This window comes from Anser brachyrhynchus (genome assembly GCF_964034855.1).
Source record: "Anser brachyrhynchus genome assembly, chromosome: 1".
In the NCBI taxonomy this organism is placed as follows: domain Eukaryota; kingdom Metazoa; phylum Chordata; class Aves; order Anseriformes; family Anatidae; genus Anser; species Anser brachyrhynchus.
The window spans coordinates 151,081,985-151,104,554 of NC_137694.1; the positions used below are offsets into that span (position 1 = coordinate 151,081,985).

General features: G+C 36.0%; 1 protein-coding gene and 1 long non-coding RNA gene across 3 annotated transcripts in view; one reads left to right on the top strand and one right to left on the bottom strand.

Moving 5' to 3' along the window:
• The window catches only part of NALF1 (NALCN channel auxiliary factor 1), a 518,224-nt gene that overhangs the window by 138,893 nt on the left and 356,761 nt on the right, over positions 1-22,570 (top strand). The gene's annotated exons all lie outside the window — the stretch shown is intronic.
• Positions 1-22,570, bottom strand: part of LOC308188473 — a 56,001-nt gene continuing 33,431 nt past the window's right edge. For both annotated transcript variants that reach the window (XR_013945515.1, XR_013945516.1), the window contains one exon: positions 1-22,570. This exon is cut by the window's right edge and continues 9,051 nt beyond it. This is a non-coding gene — a long non-coding RNA (uncharacterized lncRNA).

The window sequence follows — 22,570 nt, forward strand, 5'->3', positions numbered from 1 at the left end:
TTTATCTTTTTTATTTTATTTTATTTTATTTTATTTTATTTTATTTTATTTTATTTTATTTTATTTTATTTTATTTTATTTTATTTTATTATTTTATTTTATTTTATTTTATTTTATTTTTTTCTGTACAATTATTTGACAATTAAAGATTAAGGTGTCTGGAAATCTTATCCTGAAAAAAAAATTATATATATATATATATAAAAATTTTATACATGCAAACTATGATTATTATTTTTTTTAGTAAAACATTAATGTAGCTATGTATTGGTAAAATAAAAGCTAGACAATGCCCTATCATTCTCTTTACCTTAGTGCAAATAAAGAAAAAACTTCTAAATTATTATATAGTAAACATTCAGCACTTCAGCTACCAATAAATCCAGGTGGCAGAAACTTGTGTAACTTGTTCAAATTCAAAGCAGTATTTCAGCTATCATCATGTCCCTGATTTCAAAGATAAATAAGCACCTTAAGTACTTGGATGAATCAGAACTTCAGTCGAGGATAACAGAATTTGGACCAAAGGTTCATTCTGTTGCTCTTGGCAGCCTAATAAAATCTTCAACTTTCTGTAAATATGAGGCTTTCAGCCACCCATTTTCAACCTAACATATAGACTATGGTCAGTGAAAGAGATGAAGGTGTTTAATATCTCTGAGAAACAGGCTGCTGGATTTTAAATCTGAGCTTTTTATTCTCTGTTTTGTTGACCTGATTATAAAAATAAGTTGTTTGATTTAATGGAACATGAAAAAAGCTGTGAGAAATTAAAGCAAACAAACTCCCCCTAAAATGAGGTGGCAGTTGGGACAGTTGGGACAGAGGACTGAAGGAAGTGAGGTCCTCACGATCCGTCCTCAGGAAACTTGCAACCTGAATTCTGATCCAGAAAAGTTAATACAAATGGCTTCTTTACAGTGAAACAGTTCAATTTCATACCCTGCAAAGTCAATTGACCCTTGACCACAATCATGCCATAGGAAATTTATAGGTATCCAAATACTTAGAGATAATTTGAAAAATTATCTTTCACAGTGTGTACTTTTTTGTTTGTTTGTTCTTGTTTTTGTTTCCGTCAGCCCAGCAGTAAGTTAAATGCAATGTGGTTGCTACTACAAAGTTGATTTGATTGAAATATTTCTGAAGCTTAATTATTTTTACATTTTTTTTAATATATATATATATTTTATCCAACTATAGAGCTGACCCTTTTTAATTGAAAATTTGATGGGACTTTCAGAAAAAAAAAAAAAAGAAAAGAAATATTTGATCTTTTCACATTTTCGTTAACATACGTGTTGGGACAACAGATCTGATTGCCAAACTGATTGTTCCTAAGCAAAGAGATTGCACTTATGAAAGCTCTTTTTAAAGCCAATGTGATTTAAAAACTTATTCTGAAAACATTACCTTTCCATTTAACATAGAGGACTCTTAGAGGTTTCATGTTTTTTGTTTGGTTGGTTGGTTGGTTGGCTTTAGTTGTTAATATATTAATAGTTTATTTGTTTATTAATCTATTATATTATTTGTAGAGAACAGAAAAAAAAAGATAAATCATCTTAGGACAATGTTGCTGCTTATTACATTTACTGAAGTTTAATTCTTTCAAGTTGTGCAACACGGTATTAATGGCTCCAAAACTGCCGCTGATACTTCTGAAGATAGTGGAGTTGCAGATTTAAGATTTATGGTGTTCTTCATATCATGCTCAGAATTTGTGTTCTTAGCATGGTTATCTTCGTCATAGAATCATAGAATGGCTTGGGTTGGAAGACATCTTAAAGATCATCTAGTTCCAACCCTCCTGCTACGGACAGAGATGCCCCTCACTAGATCAGGTTTCTCAAAGCCCCATCCAACCTGGCCTTCAACACCTCCAGGGATGGAGCATCCACAGCCTCTCTATGCAACATGTTCCAGTGCCTCATCACTCTCTGTGTAAAGAATTTCATCCTAGCCTCTAATCTAAATCTCCCCTTTTTTAGTTTAAAACCATTCCCCCATATACTATCATTGCATGCCCACATAAAAACTTGCTCTCCATTTTTTTTTTTTTTCATAAGCCCCCTGTAAATACTGAAGGGCTTCAGTGGGGTCTCCCCAGAACCATTGAGGTCTCTTCACACTGAACATCCCTAGCTCTCTCAGCCTGTCTTCATAGGAGATGTGCTCCAGCCCTTTGATCATCTTTGTGGCCCTCCTCTGTGCTCATTCTATTACAGAATCAGAGAATCACAGAATCACAGAATCATCTGGGTTGGAAGAGACCTCCAAGATCATCTAGTCCAACCTCTGACCTAACACTAACAAGTCCTCCACTAAACCATATCACTAAGGGCTACATCTAAACGTCTCTTAAAGACCTCCAGGGATGGCGACTCAACCACTTCCCTGGACAGCCCATTCCAATGCCTAACAACCCTTTCAGTAAAGAAGTTCTTCCTAATATCCAACCTAAACCTCCCCTGGCACAACTTTAGCCCATTCCCCCTTGTCCTGTCACCAGGCATGTGGGAGAACAGACCAACCCCCACCTCGCTACAACCTCCTTTAAGGTACCTGTAGAGTGTGATAAGGTCACCCCTGAGCCTCCTCTTCTCCAGACTGAACAATCCCAGCTCCCTCAGCCGCTCCTCATAAGACTTGTTCTCCAGACCCCTCACCAGCTTCGTTGCCCTTCTCTGGACGCGCTCAAGCACCTCGATGTCTTTCTTGTAGCGAGGGGCCCAAAACTGAACACAGTACTCGAGGTGCGGCCTCACCAGAGCTGAGTACAGGGGGACAATCACTTCCCTACACCTGCTGGCCACACTGTTTCTTATGCAGGCCAGGATGCTGTTGGCCTTCTTGGCCACCTGAGCAGACTGCTGGCTCATATTCAGCCGACTATCAACCAATACTCCCAGGTCCTTCTCTGCCAGGCAGCTTTCCAACCACTCATCTTCCAGCCTGTAGCGCTGCTTGAGGTTGTTGCGCTCTGGGTGCAGGACCCGGCACTTGTCCTTGTTGAACTTCATACAATCAGCCTCAGCCCATAGGTCCAGCCTATGCAGATCATCCTGCAGAGCTTTCCTACCCTTGAGCAGATCGACGATCGATGCATGCACCTAACTTGGTGTCATCTGCAAACTTACTGAGGGTGCACTTGATCCCCTCATCCAGATCATCAATAAAGATATTAAAGAGAACTGGCCCTAGTACTGAGGCCTGGGCACTCCAGTAGTGACCGGCCTCCAACTGGATTTAACTCCATTCACCATGACTCTTTGGGCCAGGCTACCCAGCCAGTTTCTAACCCAACGAAGCGTCCTTTCTGTGCATCTGACCTGCTGGAAAATATTGTAAAACAGTAAACCATATTGATAACATTTTTAAATGCAATGTGCACTGGGAATAAATAATGGTCATCACGGTATTCAGACAAAATGTTTCTCACAGGATTCAGCTAAATTTCTGTACTTCACTATCAGAGATTTGCAAAACACATCTGCACTGCTACCTGCTCAATGTTATACGTCATAAGCAAAGATTGTACCCCCAGGCACAATTGCATAATTGTGATTTCGCATGCCTCATTAATGTTATTGATTAATGCATGGTATTCTATTTTATTTCCATTCCTTCAAAAGTTACGTTATCTCAATTTTCCCCATACCGCATTTTTAACATACTATATATAATAAAAAAGCAGCTCTGCATTTATTTTCTTTTTCTGAGTATTGAATCTTTGAAACAATTTTAAGCACAGTTTTGTCATGATAAGATACCATGTCAAATTATGTTAAGGCAACTAAAAGGACAATAATTTACTTGTAAGAAACCTAAGGCAACATATAAAAAGTAGCTGTTATAATATACAGCTGGGCATGCCTGAAAACATACAGGTGAGTGAAACAGAGTGAACCACACAAGCAGTTCTGCTGAAAGACTGGGAGGCTGCCACAGCCACATACAGATACATCCAGATTTTCAGCTGGGAGAAGGTCAGAGGCAAAGGAACCTTGAGACCTGGATTTATGCATACACAGCTGACAGCTGTCTCCTGAAACAGATACTACAAAAGAGGGGACAAAGTCAAACTGATAATCAGTCCAACAGTGCAGTCCTGGCCTGGCCAGGCTCCTTTTTAAGCTTGGCAGAGTGCCACACCATGCAGGGGAAATGTGGTCCAGTATTACTCTATGATGAAATAAAGAGGTGGGATCAGCAACAAAGTGGAAAAGCATTTAAGATGCACATGGGGAAGCAGGTTGCATTTGCTTAGTGTAGGAAGTTAAGAGCATCCCCACCTTGATCCACTCCTCTGGCCTCCAGCTATGGTCATATCCAAGGATGTACACAACTGCAGCACAAAAAGTAAATAAATAAATAAAACAAACAAACAAACAAACAAAAAACACAAGAGAAATGAAAGGAGAGTGGAAATACTTTGGGAAGCAGCTGAATCCTACTGATTTTAAAGCCAACCTACACTGAGGCTACAGTCTGCCTGTGTATTGTGTATCCCCCTCACCCCACCCCCTACCCCCCTGTCATTGCAGAACAGCTCTAAGTTGGACAAAATGTGAAGCAGTCAAGAGAATTTTTTTTTAACACATGTAATAGAAATATCTGAATTAATTCCTGAGATTAACTTTAAAGGTCTTAGAGAAAGGGTTTGGGGGCCTAAAAACAAAAGTAGCCCTAGTTCAGGAAAAAAAAAAAAAAAAAGAAAAAGAAAAAAAAAAGCTATTGAGACTTGTAGCATAAAGATTTTAACTTGTCTGAATTTCTGTTAAAATAGGAAGCTCTTTGTTTGCCCATAAATAAGAAAAATGTGTTGAACTTATTCTAGCATCTCATAGGTCTGTGTATACAAAACTCAGTTACAGTTTTCTTGAAGTTCTGCTAAGACTCAGTGCCAGAATATGCTATCTGAATGCAGGCTTCTGCAGGAGAGCTGGGGAATTTACATCCCCCATGTAATCAGTGGAGTCTGAAAACTAATTCAGCCCATCTGAAGAAGACACCCAGTGGTTAGTTATTGAATTGTTTTCTGTTTCATTAACTGTGTTAAGCAGTTAGTCTCCAAGCTCTCTTATAGATATCTATTGTAGGTGATTTAACCCTGAAGTGAAGCCCACCCACAGTCTTTCTACTTGTGATAATAACTTTACAGTGAGTAGGAAAAGTACAGTTTGCTTTTCTGGTATATCATATTACAATGAATGCAAGCAAATAAGAAGCTGTAATAGTGATAATTTAAGCTGTTAGTTTTATAGCTCTTCTGTTTCACGCACCTTCTGGGGATTTTTCAGATTTTTCACGTTTTTAAACAGCCTCCCTACAGATGTATTCAGTCATTTTAGATGTAAATTCAAAAAAATGGAAAAAAACAACAACAGTAAATACATTTTAAAATTATAGTCTAACCCCTCACCTACTAGATAACACACTCAACCTTTCTGAAGATTCGTGAAGTTCAAGGATTGTTCTTAAAATACAAGAACATATTAGTGTTGTAGAAAAAAATACTACTTGACAGTTCTTAATATATAGTTAAACATAATTAACTAAATGTGAACTGTCCTGTGTCATCTATGATTTTTTTCCTTGTGATTAAACATGACAGGATGTTATCTCGAACTGTGAGATGGAAGGTAATTCAGTTTTCACAGAACTTTTATGTGATGCTGATTGAATTAATATTTAAGATATGTCACGTCTCATGCAAGGTATATGCTCACTGCTTCCATTTATGACTGGGATATTTTACTACCTTCTAGGTATTCATGGGCATGATAGGTCCAGAAAGATATTTGCAGTGAGGAGTGGAAATTATACTCTGAGGTCTGTGATTTTGGTGTTATCTTCTGCATTTTCTTTAGTGTTTTGTGGAGAACGCTGTCTTTAATACATAAACATTAACCATAAAATGGTTTTGACATCATAACTGAAGTACTGTGTAGATCAATTTGTAAAAATATGATGGAAGATGGACTTTATAAGACAATATTGGTAAATGGAGAGGAATAAAGGCTCAAACACCATATTTTGCTGACATGCTATAGGTAAATAACTGCTTAATTGCTGCATGACATTATCAAGTGTTCTGAAATACATGATAGCATGTATAAGGAGAGAATAATTGGTAACATAACAGTTTCATTTCAGAAAATGAAAACCTCAGTTTAACTCTCTCCTCAGCTTAATTTATTTCTCAGCAGTTCATTAAGAACAATGAAGGAGAAAAAATGCTTCTGTCTTGTTTCATGTTCGGGGTGAATTTAGTGAAGTAAAGGTTTGTGGAAATAGCAGTTCTTTGTAATTCAAACACCAACAAATGTAGACAGAAACTACCCACTATTATGAATTCTAAACTTTTAATTTCATGTTTTCAGGTGTTTATTTGTGAAACTATTAGGCATTACTTATTTATTGGTAGTCTATGAACATTAGTAAGATTCCAGTTAGCAGTCCTTTTTCAGTGACTGACACTTCAAAATGTTTACATGTTGCTAACATCACTGGGTCAGACCTAAAAAAAACAGAAGGTCTTTTAATATGTACCCCAGGAGAACTCCACTGGAAACTTAGCAGACTGTGGAGAAACCTTCCTTGGGTCTGTCTTCACTTTGGAAGCATTTTACGTCTTTCCTTTCTCTTGTTATGAAATACCCATCCATTTTCTAAGCAGAATTAGGCAAAATATATTTTCCTATAGTATTCTGTATAATTTTGGTAAGAAACAGGGTTAAACCACATGGTCAGAGTTTTTTACAGAAAGACTAAATGCCTCCATCTGATGAGATATGGGGAATTTGCCTGTTCTAAGGATGGCATGTGTGGCCTTGCATTTCCCATTCCTGAGAGTCCATGAGCTCTGTGGGAGAAGTTAATAAGGGCTCAGCAAGGCTATTGTAGCTGGTTTTGACTGATAGATTAACCACCGTAGTTGTATTGATGAAATTTCAAGCGGGTCACCATACAGAATGAAAATCATACAGTAAGTATGTGTACAAGAGGCTCCAGTGGTGAGATAGACAGAGACCAAAAAGAGTTTCTCACTTATGTCATAAATTAATCAATAGGAAGATGTGCTAGGAGGATGTGCTGCTTGATTTGTTTCAACTTAGAGAACTTGCAACTAATGCAAGTCCTAACAGGCAGAGAATGCTGTAATTGAATAGCAAATAAGGCATCTTCAGATATAAAAGATGCATTGACAGGTTGGTGGACTTTTAAGATGGGACTAGAGTCAGTATATAGTGGGAAATATCAGGATCCAAACTGGCCTTTTTGTGCTTTGGAGTGAAAATGGACAATGTCGTATGAATAGGAGTAAGTCTGTTTCTGGCACTGTATTCCTATCTCTAGCATCTAATTAGTAACTGAACACTTGTTCAGTATATTTGAGATTGGATTTCTTTGTATGTATAGCTAATTCTCAGAAAGCAGAGCACCTTTCTTTACATTAGGTTGTGTTTCCTAGAATTTTGAAATGTTTCTGTCCACATGATAAAGGAAAGAAGACCACGATTTTAAGGTGTCACAGGCTGATTGTGCAAAGTATGACTCACTTGATAACAAATTTTAAAAAGTGAGTCAGGGTTTTATTTATAAGGAGTAGGTGGGAGGATATGAGAATTCCTCAAGTCCCCTTAGGCTTTAGGAAACCCACAGCTGAAAACAACTTTCAGTCATCTGATCTGAGCATATACTTGCACTGTCCATTTTTTTCCCAGTACCTCATTGAACTTTCATTTTTACTTCAAGTTATATTAACCTGGAGATAAAGGAGGGAAAGATGGGAAACTATCAAGTAGTAAAAGAGAAAATAAATGTTTTCTGTTACTAGGCACCCCTTTTTCAGATTGTCTTGGATGCAGATTCCACTCTGATGAGGAGCTGAATTCCAAGCCATCTGTGAATCCTCAGACTTGCACACCCACAGTAGAAAATGGGTATAATTTGTTTCTATAGCTGCTCATGGAATCCGCCAAACTTTTTTTCTCTTTCAGTTGCTTCTCTTCTCTATCTACATCCGTCTTCATCCTTGTTTTCTCTGAGTTTTTTGACCAGCAAGAAGAGGAAAGAAGCACCATCTGTTCTTAAAAAGCTCTAAGTTTGGCTTCTTCTACTGTTAATCAGCAGCAAATCAGACTAAAGCACAGCATTTGGTATTCCTCAATTATAACATATCTAACAACAAATGTAGCAAGCCTGAATGGATCAGAGTTTTGTTTCTAAACTAAGTATGGCATGACTACTGTGGGACTGTTTTTTCATTACTTCACAGATATATTTTCCAGTCCTGATTTTTTTTTTCTCACTGAAGACATTGTCAAATGTAATGCAATCATGTCTGAACATTTTTCATTTTTACCGGTATTTCATTTTGAGCATGTATTTAGGCATAATTTGAATAACTTTCTATAGTACCAATAACTATTTCCCCCAAAGAGTAGTATTAAATGTGATTAAAATCACTGTAAAACTGTGAGAACTCTTTCATTGTGTCTATCTGACAGACTTAAAGTTTAATAGAGTTCACACTTTCCAATTATAAAAAACATGTTTTGTTGTAAGACAGCATTGCTATTAAAACTCCACATGTCTAATTAGCGCAATAAACATGTTAGCGAATTTTATCTTCTTGAACTTTGAAAGTTCATAACTCATCAGTGACCATGGGTCATTAGATAAAAATGAGTCAAAATAATTCAGTAGTGTGCATGGCTTCATCATGAAATCTGATGAAAATTGCTGTTTGAATCTGAGTTGTCTGCTGACTTCTGTGCTATGACATTTGAAGACTGCAAATGCAAGTATATGAAATACACATTCCTCCCCTTGCAGAAATGGAGGAGTAAATCTCAGCAGTGTTTTGTCATGACTCAATCTTAATTTCTGATCCCCTGCTTTTATTGCTACAGCATATATTTTTTAAACGAATACAAATACAAGTAACACAGTATATCCCCGGTTTTTGATGTTGTGACAAACTGCAGAGAAGGTCCATTATTGACTCCTTTCAGCAATTAGTAGCCAAAGGAGGAATTTTACCCTGTGTTTTTTCACTGAAACCTCCAGATGGTCTAGTGTTACAGTGTTGAATCTGACGCACTGACAAATAGGCTGTCTGGGAAGATTTTCCCTGTAATGTACACTGTGAAACTAAACCATGTATTTGTTGATATACATTGTTTGAATTGTGTGCAGTTTGCCATGAGACATCATGAGAAGGTGATGTGTCTTTGCCTCTATATGAATGCAATACTTTCTTGAAGTAAAACTTAAGTGGTTGTTCCATCTACTGAGTTGCCAAATGAAGTCATGTGCCAGAGAAGATACGGAGCAGAACTGAATCAAAAATATTTGCCTTATTTTATAGGGTGTCATTTGTTATGTGTAGCCTCTCTACAGTGTTTTTTTTTTTTTATTTTAAATTTTTATTTTTTAATGTAAGGGATCTGATCAGAAGTAGATAGCCTAGCCCTTAGAATTTTGGTCATCCACCACTAAAAGAATAGACATGGTGAACTCCATAAATATTTAATGATAAAAGAGGAAGACCCCCCCCAAGGACAATCTCTTAGCTGGCTTGTAGAAACGATATTCAGAACTTAATTGGATTGAAAGTTACTATGACATTGTTCCTACTTAACTCAGACTTGTGATTTAGAAGACTAAGTAAAGTAGAGGAATTAGCTTCTCGTCCCAATATGGTGTTCCACTACTTGACTGTATTCTTTGGTAGAACATCACTTCAGAGTATTTATTTCCCTTCAGATTGCTACTGCTGCTGATTTTGAACAAAGAAGTCTTCATGTAGCTGCCTAATCTGCTCATTGATCACTGATTAGTTGCAACAAATCACAGTCTTTTCTCTTGATTTTGTTGTTTTAAAGTGAGTCCTACTTTAATGTAATCAGTATGAGGCTACATTTAAACTTGCAGAGTTTAAGGTTCTATTTGTTAGAGAATTTGGTGTTCAAACTACTTAGTACATAATATATGTACATGCCATTGGTGGACTGTAGGAGATCAGAGAATCAGAGAATCATAGAATATCCTGAGTTGGAGGGGACGCATAAGGACCATCGAGTCCAACTCCTGGCACCACACAGGACTATCCAAAATTTTAGACCATGTGACTAAGTGCACAGTCCAAACGATTCTTAAACTCTGACAGGCTTGATGCAGTGACTACTTCACTGGGGAGCCTGTTTGAGTGTGCGACCACCCTCTCAGTGAAGAACCTCTTCCTGATATCCAGCCTGAACCTCCCCTGTCACAGCTTGACACCATTCCCGCGGGTCCTATCACTGGTGATTAAGGAGAATAGATTGGCACCTGCCCCTCCACTCCCCCTCGTGAGGAAGCTGTAGACCACGATGAGATCTCCCCTCGGCCTCCTCTTTTCCAGGAGATAGGACTGTAGTCCTACTAGTGGTAGCTGTACATTTGTTTTATGCATGTAATGTTCTTCCGAAAAGATGTGTTCCTTGCAAAGGTAAAATAAAAAATGTCTTCCGCTACTCTGTCTGACATTTTCTGTATGGAAGGTAGATTATTGAGTTTTCAAGGTTAAGAATACCAAGCACATGTTAGATGTAGCCCAACAGAACCTAAATACTGACCCTGTCTATAGAAAAATGGGCTGATAGCTTGTTTTTCCCATGAAGCTGTTCTATTGCATCATTTCACTGGTTATACAAGTAAAAGAAATGTACATCTTAATTTCTCAAGGTATTTTTTAGTTATGTTTGAAGCAATTAAGTAGTTTCAGAAGTTTGGTGGTCACTGATCAGAAGAGTTTCGAGGGAATTTTTACAAAAACAGTTTAATTAATAAAGCTGAGAACTTATGTATGTTTATATTTCACTTCAGTTAATATTAGTTGGAAATGGATCTATATAAGTAGATTTTATGTTGATTTTTATATGTAAGCTGAACTGCAGCATGTACTTAAGAAAGGCATTTTCGCTTCTGAGGAAACAGACAAAGAAATGAGTGATTATGAGATTGGCAGACATGATTTGCATTAAAAAAATGATGCTATTATTCTTCTATTAGTATAGAATTACCCTAGAAAAATAGAACATTAATGGTGGGACTAGCAACAGGTGACTTCCTGAAGTCATCTGAGTCATGTGTCAGTCATTTACTATTCTGACTGTGCAATCTGAAATATTAAAGACTGATAGTTTATTTAGCTTGATTTTATATTGGTTTAGTTTATTTAATTTCAAGAAAGAGGCTTGGATCATAAATCTTTTTAAAACTCTAAAATATCACATATTTGAAACAAGATAATGAACATTATGGGATATTGGGAGATGTCTGTGTTAAGAATCCTTTTCTGTTTTTGTAAAAATTCATCCAGGTTTTGCAAAGTGGCCAAAATTGTAGTTTGCAAATACTCATGGAAATTTCTTCAAGTAGTTGAATATCTTCCATGAGACTGACCTAATTATCTAAAATAAGATTCCTTAGTCTGTCCTCTGATCTGAGGATTGCTCAGCTCAGACAAAGCAGCGTGGAACACATCTCTGAAGGCTGAAATACTTTGAAAAAATAAATGTTAGGCATCTTGAACTGGTTACCCAATTTTGGAAAAAAGTCTTTTGCTTTGATACCTCTTTTTTGCCTAGTTGGAAATGCATCAAATCCTAACCTCATTGAATGGGTGCAGAGGAAGTATATAAAAAAATCTTTTTGAAAACTTCTGTGCTGTAGAGATAATCATTCTAAAATCACGCAATGAATGACTAATTGTGCCTTCAAAGTAGGTCTGAATTAAATGCAATAAATAAGGACCTATATTAAGCAATTTAAGAAAAAGAAAGTACTGGGTAGTCTTTTAATGAGCAAAGTATGCATTGAATATAGGAGAGTCTATATTCTAGAAAAATTTATAAGCAGTCATAATATGCATGTACAAGAGTGCACATTTAATATTACCCTTTCCTGGCTCTGTGGAGTATGACTTTTAAGTTTAATAAAACTTAATGTAGTTTTCAGGTCTGTAATACAGCATAAAGTATAGCCTTTAATATCATATTATATTTCCTCTAATTTAATGCAATGCATGACACTACATTAAAAAGAGATTGCAAGTGTCTACTAGTATAGATAAAAGTATGTGAACATACACAATGAGAGTTTTAAAATATGCTTGGAAATGTCTAGGTATTATAAATAACTTCATTAAATGTTTTAAAAACATGATCAAGTTTCTACTTCCAGTCTCCATTGATTCAAGGAAGGTTAACATAGAAGAAGGGATTATTCCATATTGACCTATAATATTTTTAAGATGTGGATATCTGAACATTCACATCGTATTTGAATATCTCATATTTGATTTTGGTCAACACTGAAATACAAAATCAAAGATACTGATTTATTATGGTAATTTCTGGATTACTAAAAATGTATGTTGGGAAGAGCTGAAAATCATCTTTCCGTGAAAATTATCTGTTTGCATATTATTTTCCTTCAGACTTCATAAAGAAAACTCTTCTGAAAATGCAGCTTTTTCCAAGCTACAAAATTTCTTAAGGACCTCTACAGTTTCCATTTAAACGTTATGTTTAGGTATCTCTGGGAAGGATAAAATTTGTTTGTGAAGAGATGAATTGCACCTAAGAGCATCAACCCTGTACTTTGCTAGCATTTCATCATCTGATTATCCAATATGCACTGTATCTTTAATGCTTGCCTTTTAATCCACTTATAGCTATTTTATACAGGAAATGGAGGACTGGAACATTAAGATTTAAGAAATGAGAAAAACACATGATACCAGGGGAGCTTAGAAAGTAATAAAAATGAATTCCAGCAAATACATATATACACACCAATCATAAAAATAGGTCATTTCTTTTTATCTGTCATTACTACAAGAAAGAGATTAATTCTGTGTTCAGAACATCAGCTAAATTGTTCACATCCTGTGAAGACATGAAAGGAAATTAAGGTTATAATTACCTGAAACATATGTAGGAGTGTTGTGAATCAGACAAAATATGACAGGGCTAGTATGTATGTACTATGTATGTATATATCTAGATAAATTTCAGTTTGTAAACTGTTGTACATGGATATCTATCTGGATTACCATGTTTGGAAAAGAAGCTAAAACATTCTTTCTGAGAAATTAGTATAATAAGAACCTAATTGTACTGGGATGTTACCTTTTAGAAATGGAATGATGTCTGAATTTAGAGATAAACATACAAACAAACAAACAGAAAAGATTGCTTAAAAGACTTGAGGAGAGGCTAGAATGGCTTTTCTCTAATAAGTGTAAATTTTAAAAACTATTATGTATTCTGCGTGCTATGATATTTAGTCATTGATAAAGTCAGATTGTTTGGAAACTTTCTGAAGTGAAATCTAAGTTTTACTTTTAAGGTTTATTCTGTGTTTCTTTTCACAATGAGCAGGAGGAACTGTCCCACTGCACGCCTGCATGAGTAGGCCTACGCTCTCAAGAAGTGGAGATCTCTGTGTTACCCTCTTCAAGAGAATGAATCATAGAATCATAGAATATCCCGAGTTGGAAGGGACCCATAAGGATCATCAAGTCCAACTCCTGATTAAATGAAGTTCTACACCTGCCGTTCTAGGTGTAGTCACATGTTTCAAGAGGGGGTTTCACAGCTTCAGACCTGACCTATATAGCTGCTTTATAATTACACACTGCTTTGAAGGCATCTGCTACCTTTTTATGACTGTATAGGGAGCTCACAAACTATTTAACTACTTAAGGCTACTAAATGCTAAATTAACTAAATGCTTTTAGATGGGGTTGGGCTGTGGTTAGGTTAGGTTATTTTCCTTTATATCTTTATAAAACTCTCTCCCTTTTCCATTTCTTTAGCCTTTCTTCCATTAATTCATTTATTTTTATTTTTGTGTGTGTGGTATCATTTTTCTTTTGCTCCCTTCCTTCACTCTTTGCACTGACAATTCCTCTTGTGTTAACACAGCTAGGAGGTAAGGTTACAAGCCACACTAAGTAACCCAGTTGATTAATGCAATCAGGATTGCATTTTGATTGATTCTGCAAGTTTTCTTCCTGCTAATAACCAGTTTTTTAAAATAGGCAGAGCTATATATAATATAAAATATAAAATATATATAATATACAATATACAATATATAATATATAATATATAATATATAATATATAATAGAGATCTTACTCTCCTGAGTTTATTTTTCTACCATTTGTAGCTCTTCTGGCTTCCCACATGGTAGTACTGATCCCCTGACTGTGACTGTGATTTTGAGTTAAACAACGATGAAAAGCAAAAGCAAAAGAGATTTTGAATCTTGTTTGCCTGTTTAGAGACTATAATTTTAGTGGTTGGGAGGGAGCTGAAGAGAAAAATTAATTTGCTTCCTTTAGCTTCATCACCAAAGCTTCTTTAATTCTAAGTTCTTAGAATATACTAAACAAGGATAAAGGTGATCTTTAGCTAGAAATTTTCCCAATATGCCTGTTGAGGAGAACTGGTCTTAGAATTTAGTAGATGTTGGAGTTCAAAGTGTCTGTTTGGCAGTTACTGGCTGTGTTTCTTTGTCATCTCTTGGAGAGTATTCCTAATTGTATTGACCCTTTTGTGCCAGAGTCTGTCTTCTGCACAGATCACCAACAGAGGAAATCCATGCAAAAACAGATGAGATCTCAATCTCTGAATTTAGAGCCCATGCATCATGTGACAAGGCCATCATTCAGAGAATTAACTCCCTCCACCGTACTTTTGAGAGAGAACACTTTAGTGTGTTTTAGGTCCATCAAATGGTGTTTCATTTGTCAGGTAAGGGAATGCATATTAATTTGAGAAAGAATGAATGGATTTAGGGTTCTGGGTGGAAAGGCTGATGGATTTGGCAAGTAATTTACTTAGGTAGAGTCAGGTGGGTTGGCAGTAAGTAGAAACATATTTTATTTTTTGGCAGGAAAGCTGTTATGCTCAGGGAATATCATATGTCTTGTCAACTGAAGTGGAAAATTTTGGAGAGAACCTCTTGTAAAATTTCTGGAATTATATCACAGGCTTTGTCAAGATGTAAATATTTCAGGATTGCAAAGTCATACGCAGAACAGTCAGGAAAAGAAAGCAGGGATTTTTTGACAATGATGCTTCGCTCATATTCAGAAGAAAATAGTTCCCTGATTCCTTTATGTAAGCATTGGGATTGTTCCAGTGAATGAGAGGTGCTTTAAACCATAAAACAAAATGCTGCACAGAAATAAAGAAGACGGAATCATTAATCCCTATGGGGAGGTGGGGGTTAAAGAAAAAAACAAACTAACAAAAATAAATTTTAATTCTGAAATGAAAATCACTTTTTCACATTCTCCTCACATTTCATTTATATCTATAATAATGAATGATGCCACTAAATCATGTTTCTTCAGACTATTTCTTTCCATTTATTTTTGTTTAGAAACAGGGTTAGAATGTTTTTTTAAACCATGATATTAAAGGAGAAATCAGACTTTTGAAATCTTAATATGATTCAGTTTTCAACAAGGTTGTGGTTCTAACTTGTAGTAAGTGAACAGTAAGACATCAAAAATAACTTTTCTCAGTGGATTATTACACACTAAATATATATTTAAATTGTGATGTTTCTGGTTTTCATAAAATACTGCTTGCTTTAATTAATTTACTTTTTTAATATTCTGAAGTGACTGCTGTTTTTAGAATGTTGACTATTTGTTTGGCATTTGATTAATCTTTTTCCATTTGATTAGCCTACTGGTCAGAACATGAGCAGTTGTGATGTTCAATGCAGTTGTGTTTTATTTCAAAGTGCAACTCAGCCAAATGTGGAAAGCAGAAGCTACTGAGAGGCCTTCCTTCAGCTCCAGACTGGGTCATCTCTTTCCCAGTCTGGATTGAAACCCACCTAGATTGAAATGGGTAGATCTGATTCGTCTCAAATACCAGTAATTATTTATTTAGCCCATAAAAATGGGCTAAATAAAGAGCCACGGGTTCTTTGATATTTTACAATGACACAGTGACATAGATATTTGTATTTGGTCACTGACCATGGAAATTGCGTCTGGATACTTACTTAGCTGTGGTGATGTGGTTCATCACATACCCACAGATGTTTCTATATGAATGTGTATATATGTATATTTGTACACAGGTATGTGTATATGCACATTCTCTAATATAGACAAGAGTATGTATACATAATTCCTACCCTTAATGGGTATTAGATGCTCTCTTTCTATGTCTAAAAATTGTTGAGATACCCTATGAGAACAGCTTAAATATCTCCTCACTGGGAATATGCAGTTATATCTGTATATGCATGTCTTTATTTATAAGTATTTGTGGCATCCTGTTCAGTAGTGACCTGTACATAGGTGTGTTTGCACATCACTGTTAGTGAGAAATTCATCTACGTGGGACTAGAATTAAAACCCCTTTTTCCTACTCACATTCCCAATGCTTATGATACTACTGTTAAATAGGCAATAGAAATTTCTTTGGCTAGAAGAACTTTGGGAAGTGGAGTAAATATAAATGAAAAAAAAAGTTCAAATAAAAATATTTTTGAAGCAACTGCATCAAAGCACAGAAACTCAGAAAAATATTTTTTCTTTTATAAAGCTAAAATGTGAACAGTGATATATTTAACATGGATATAACTTATTTCTCTGAAAAAAATGTACATTGGAATACTAAGTTTCATCAAATAACAGAATGTGATTTTTCACACAAGCACACACACAAGATAAAAATTCTGTCCCCATTTTATTTGCACAAATTCTTATTAGTTTTCATTGGAAATCAAGTTTCAAAATAGGATAAGGGGCTACGTTTTTTTGCCATTAAATAGGAAGAGGTTTGATTCATACACTTGAAGTAATCTCCCTAGTCAGTCATAACAATAGATTTCAAAGCCTGTTTTACAGCTGCTCCCCAGGTATGTATTACTTCAACTTTGAAAATTATTCATTTTGGTGCATACTAGCTTTAAGATAACTTCTTATATACTCCACCATATTGAATGTTTGGGATATGGTCTTTCAGAGCTCTGTTTTGTTCTAAGGTTGTGTTATGGGTTAATGAGGAAACATTAATAGCTTTTTGATGCAAACCCTAAAAATTTCGGTGTACTTACTACAGCTGTTCAAGAGTGTTTAGTTAGATTTTTTTTCTATAGCAGAAAGTGTTTTCTGTGTAAAACTGAAACCTTTTGATATAAACTGTTTTTTTTTTTTTTAAGGAAAAATATATTCGCTATTTTCTAGCAATATCTGGCACAGTAAATGATGTGAAATATTTCTCTCTGCCTGCTGTGCTGCAGTCATGTTTCTTCCTGATTACAATGATTTTAGTCTTGTGATGCACCAAAACGCTGCATAGTCAATTTTATTTTCTTCAAAGAAAACACCACTGCAAAACCATTAGTCACAAAAACTTCATGAAATTAATCGGAGATTCAGCTTTGGTCAGAGACTGCTAAGAAGAGGAAAGATTGAACATGGTGATATTGTCCAAATTCTTTTATGGAAAACAAAACAAAACAAAACAAAGAAACAACAAAAAACAAACAAAAACACACATAAAAGTTTCCTAAAGAGGTCAAATTTAAATCAGAACCAAGTTATTTATTATTATGTGAAATGCAGAAACATAAGTCTTGTAAATGATAAACACTAGCCTATAAAGGTTTCTTTTTAAAATGTCTACAGCACTAGATTATTTTTAAAAAATGAACAGCTTCAGTTGGTAAAACAAAAGACATTTATTTTAGTACAAACTACATAGTTTTTAAGGACATCTTCTGCCTTTCATAAATACCCTAGATGTTCTGTGCAATACTCTTGCAGCTGAAAAGGGATAAACCAGGTGAAATGTTATGCAAGTGAAATGAAAGCTCATGATACTGGAATTTCACCTGATTCTTTTTCCCCCTTCTTCAGTCCCTGCTTAAGAAATTAGAATTCCTATGGATTTCCAAGATTGTAGAGTCTTAAACCTATAACTCTGATTAAAATTTAAGGTTATCTTTTGTTTTTCTTGAAAGAAAAAGCCCCAAAGCTATAAGCATGCTGTTAACTTTATTTCTCAGAAAACAACAACAACAACAAAAACCACTTTACCTTAAAATACCTCTTTCTTTTTGCAATTCTGTTAAAATAATTGAAGATCAATGTTTATGGAATGCTACAATGTTTAAAGAAGAATGGTTTTACTGAATGAAAACTGACATATGTAACACTTTTTTCAAAATAAAACATTTGAAAACTATGACCAAATGTCTTATGGTTCTACTGCTGTTACATACAAGTATTACAGTAACACACAGATCACTGGGGAAATACTGAGCTGGCTTGACAGTTCCTATCCAACACAACTTCAAATCCACCTGTTTTCAGATAAATAATTCTTTTAAGTTCTGAGTTTTAGAAAGGTGATAAAAATGACTCTGAAGAACAGAAAAATAGCTTATTCTTTTACATGCAGCTATTGCAAGTGACATCATACTTAGAGCTACATCTTTTTCTGAATCCAAATGTTGAGTGGAAGGCTGAGTAAAGTATGTCAGATGGAGTGAAGAGAGATATGTTTTAAATCATAGGCTGAAGTGAAAATATGACTTAAGTCTGTCCCTGATAATACATGCTCCTTCATGACACATTTCTTCTGCATCACCTTTTACTTCCTGAATCTGATTCTGCAAGACCTTGCACACATGAGTGGTCTTACTAAACATGACAGGACTGCTGGAAGAGTTGGCAGATCTGAAGCCAATATGTGTCACGGTTCCCTGACACTGCAACAAAACCAGCTGAGTGTCAAGGGACATGGGTAGTTCAGACCTTAAATCCTTCTTCCAGGTTGCTTTCAAACAGTTTTATGTGTTTTAAATGTATTACCTTCTTTCATGAATGCCTCATAAACTATGAATGCTGCTTTCTTCTCTACCAGCCTCTGCTTTCTTCCTCTCTCTTTCTTCAAGAGAATAAAAAATAGAAGGAAAAGTACATCCTGCACCATCTCTGCTTTTATATAAACAAATAGCACAGTAGGAGTAATTGTAATGTTTTATGTATTAAATTGGCTAAACCATATCAGGAAATCTGAAACATTTTATCTCAAGCAGGCCCAACAATGGCTATTAGAGAACTCTGTAGCAATTTGTGCTTGATGAGTATCTTCACTGTAATACACACCACCAGGGTTTGTTTGGGGGTAGGTAATAAAGATTAAAGATAATACCACTGTTACAGCACTTTGCAACTATTATAAATAGAAGAAATCAATTTTGGTATCACTTCACACATTATTAATATGAACAGAAGTAGCCCCTACTCAGAAGCTGGATCTGTGAGATCAGGACTCTGTCTCAAGAGTCCCTATGAAAAGCTCCAAAGAGTATTATCTTAAACAAATGGAAAATAAACAAATAAATAAATAAAGGCAAGAAAGCAGCTGATCCTTTGGGATATGGGATGAATTAAGGAGACTTGTCTTATATTGGCTCTAAAATACTAAATTATTCTCTGATTGTTTTTGTGTTGGATTAACATTTGTTTAATCTCATACTGAATAAAATCTTACATTAGGATACACAAGGATAAAAATATATTAAGTTTTAAAATGCAAGATAACATTTGAAAAGCAGAGATACTTAATTTTCCAAATTGACCAGTATAATGGAATGAGAAAAAAATATATTTCTAATATGAACTTGGAGATGATTCTTTTTCATGTGGTTACATTTTTAAAATGCTTTAGAAGATGTAAAAAGATAGATGTAGAAGATGTGTCAGATTAGTCCAGTTTTATTTTCTTCTTCTGTTACCAATGAGAAAATAAGTTTAAAATCTTTTGGTACTATATTGGTGATAGTAATTTTGCAGTAGCAATAATGCAGGAGTAAATGTACTAGCCCATTCATACAAGCAGGCTATGATTTTTTCTTGTTTTTTCCTTTTTCACATGACACATTGCTGCAACATCAATAATTTTACAGCAATTAGCTGAAAACATGTATAACATCCCATTTACTGGGTCATGAACTGCATTTTGTTACGCTGGGATCAAGCTGTTAGCTAACAACACATTTAAGAGCTAGGAAAAACATGTCTTGGAGGTTTTGTTTACACAGAAATGTAGTTTGAGGCTACACTGCTGCTGTACTAAAAAGCTGTTTTCTGGTCAGCATTAACTTTCAAATAGATTCCATTTTGTTACTTCCCTTGTATGAGGAGTGGACTTTACCACTTCTGCCACTTTTTTTTTTTTTTTTTAATGGGATGTGATACAACTGTTTACAGAGTGGGTTTCTTAATGAAGTTTGGAGGGTATGTATGAATGTAAAAATTTTAGAGGCAGCATTGAAATTAATTCAGTCTCTGTTTTGAGAGTCAGTTAAAAATTAAATTTGTATACTACACAGACCTTTCTTTTTCCACACTCACTAAAAACTATTCTATGTTATGGTTTTGTACTGTTGCTCATCAATGAAGCATTTTTCACACCCTTCTTAGAAACACACTTGTAGACTTTCTAAACACTAGGTATCTACCATTTTCAGGTAAGAGCCATGTCTGAATAAGCTATGTTTTTTCCTGGTGTACAATCTAAACCTGCCCGGCACAATTTGAGGTAATTTTCTCATGTCCTGTCACTTGTCACCAGACGAAAGAGATCAACTCCCACTATGATACAACTTCCTTTCAGGTAGTTGTAGAGAGTGATGAGGTCTCCCCTCAGTCTCCTTTTCTCCAGACTAAACAACTCCAGTTCCCTCAATTGCTCTTCATAAGTCTTGTATTATAGTCCCTTCACCAGCTTCATTGCTCTTTTCTGAACACATTCCAGCAGCTCAATATATTTCGTGTAGTGAGGGGCCTCAAACAGAACACACTACTCAAGATGCAGACTCACCAGAGTTGATTGAGTACAGAGGGAAAAACCTTTTCCCAGTCCTGCTGGCCACACCATTTCAGATGCAGACCAGGAGAGTATCAGCCTTCTCGGCCACCTGGGCACAGTGCTCACTCATTTCAGTGAGCTGTTGACCAGCACTCATGGGTCCTTTTCTGCTGGGCAACTTGCCAGCCAGTCTACCTCAAGCCTACACCTCTGCATAGGGTTTTTATGACCAATGTGCAGCAGCCAGTATATACCCTTGTTGAATGCCATACAGTGGGCATGGCCAATGGATCTAGCCTATCCAGATCCTTCTGCAGAGACTTCCTAAACTCAACCATCTAGCCAGTTTTTGACCTAGTAAACAGTACATCGGTTCAAGCCATGAGCAGACAGTTTCTCTGGGAGAATGCTGTGGGAAACAGTAACAAATGCCTTGCTAAAGTCCAAGTAAACTAGACCACAGCTTTTCCTTCATCCACTAAGTGTGCCATCTTGTCATAGAAGGAGCTCAGGTTAGTCAAGCAGGACCTGCCTTTCATAAACCCATGCTGACTGGGTTTGATGACCTGGTTGTCCTGTACATGCCACGTGATGGCAATCAAGATGAACTGTTCCATGACTGGTATCTCAGTCAGACTGACAGGGCTGTAATTCCCTGGATCCTCATTCCTTCCTTTTTGTAGATTGCTCTCTCATTCAGCATCCTTCAGTCAACAGTGACCTCCCCAGTTAGCCATGACTGCTGGTAAATAATTGAAAGTGGCTTAGTGTCTTGTCTTCTGTCAGCTGCTTCAGCACCCTTGGGTGGATTCCTACCGCACAGATTTGCGTGTGTCCAAGAGGTCTAGGAGGTCACTAATCATTTCCCCTTGGATTATAAGGGCTTCATTCTGCTCCTTGTCTCTGTTGTCCAGCTCAGCAGGTTGGGTACTCCATGAACAATTAGTCTTACTAATAAAGACTGAAGCAAAGAAGACATTAAGTACCTCAGCCTTTGCTTCAGATCTTGTCACTATGTTTTCCCTCTCATCCAATAAAGGATGGGGATTCTCCTTAGTCTTTCTTTTGTTGTTTATGTGTATATAGCAACATTTATTGTCTTTTACTGCAGTGGCCAAGTTAAGTTCTAGCTGGCTTCTGGCCCTTCTAATTTTCTCCCTGTATAACATAGTTGCATCATTGTCTTCTCATATTCTTCACACATTTTTTCTTCCTGTTCATGTTCAGCAGCCCAAAAGGCACATCTTTATCAGGAAAAAAATAATGATCTTAATGATCCTCCTTCCTTCCTCCTTTGTTACAGTCTGAACATAGGTGACTGGAAACAGTAAATCTAGGGCAGTAGTCTAGGAAGAAATCAACCCCGCAAAAAATAGCTGAAAAAAATAGCTACCTGAATTGTTTTTGTGTTCATCCTATCTCAAATGTAACTTAACAGTGAACTTGGTTGACTCAGTTTAAGACAGGTGGACAGAGGAGAAATGTAATGCTTTTTCTCACTTCTCTGACTTCCATCCATAATATGAATGTAAACTCAACACCATCGTTTTAGGCTGATTTTTTTATATATATATATTTAATCATAATGGCTTAGAACCCCTGTCCCTCAGCCTCTCAACCTCTCTCAGACTCTCTTTTTCAGCCTCTCTCCC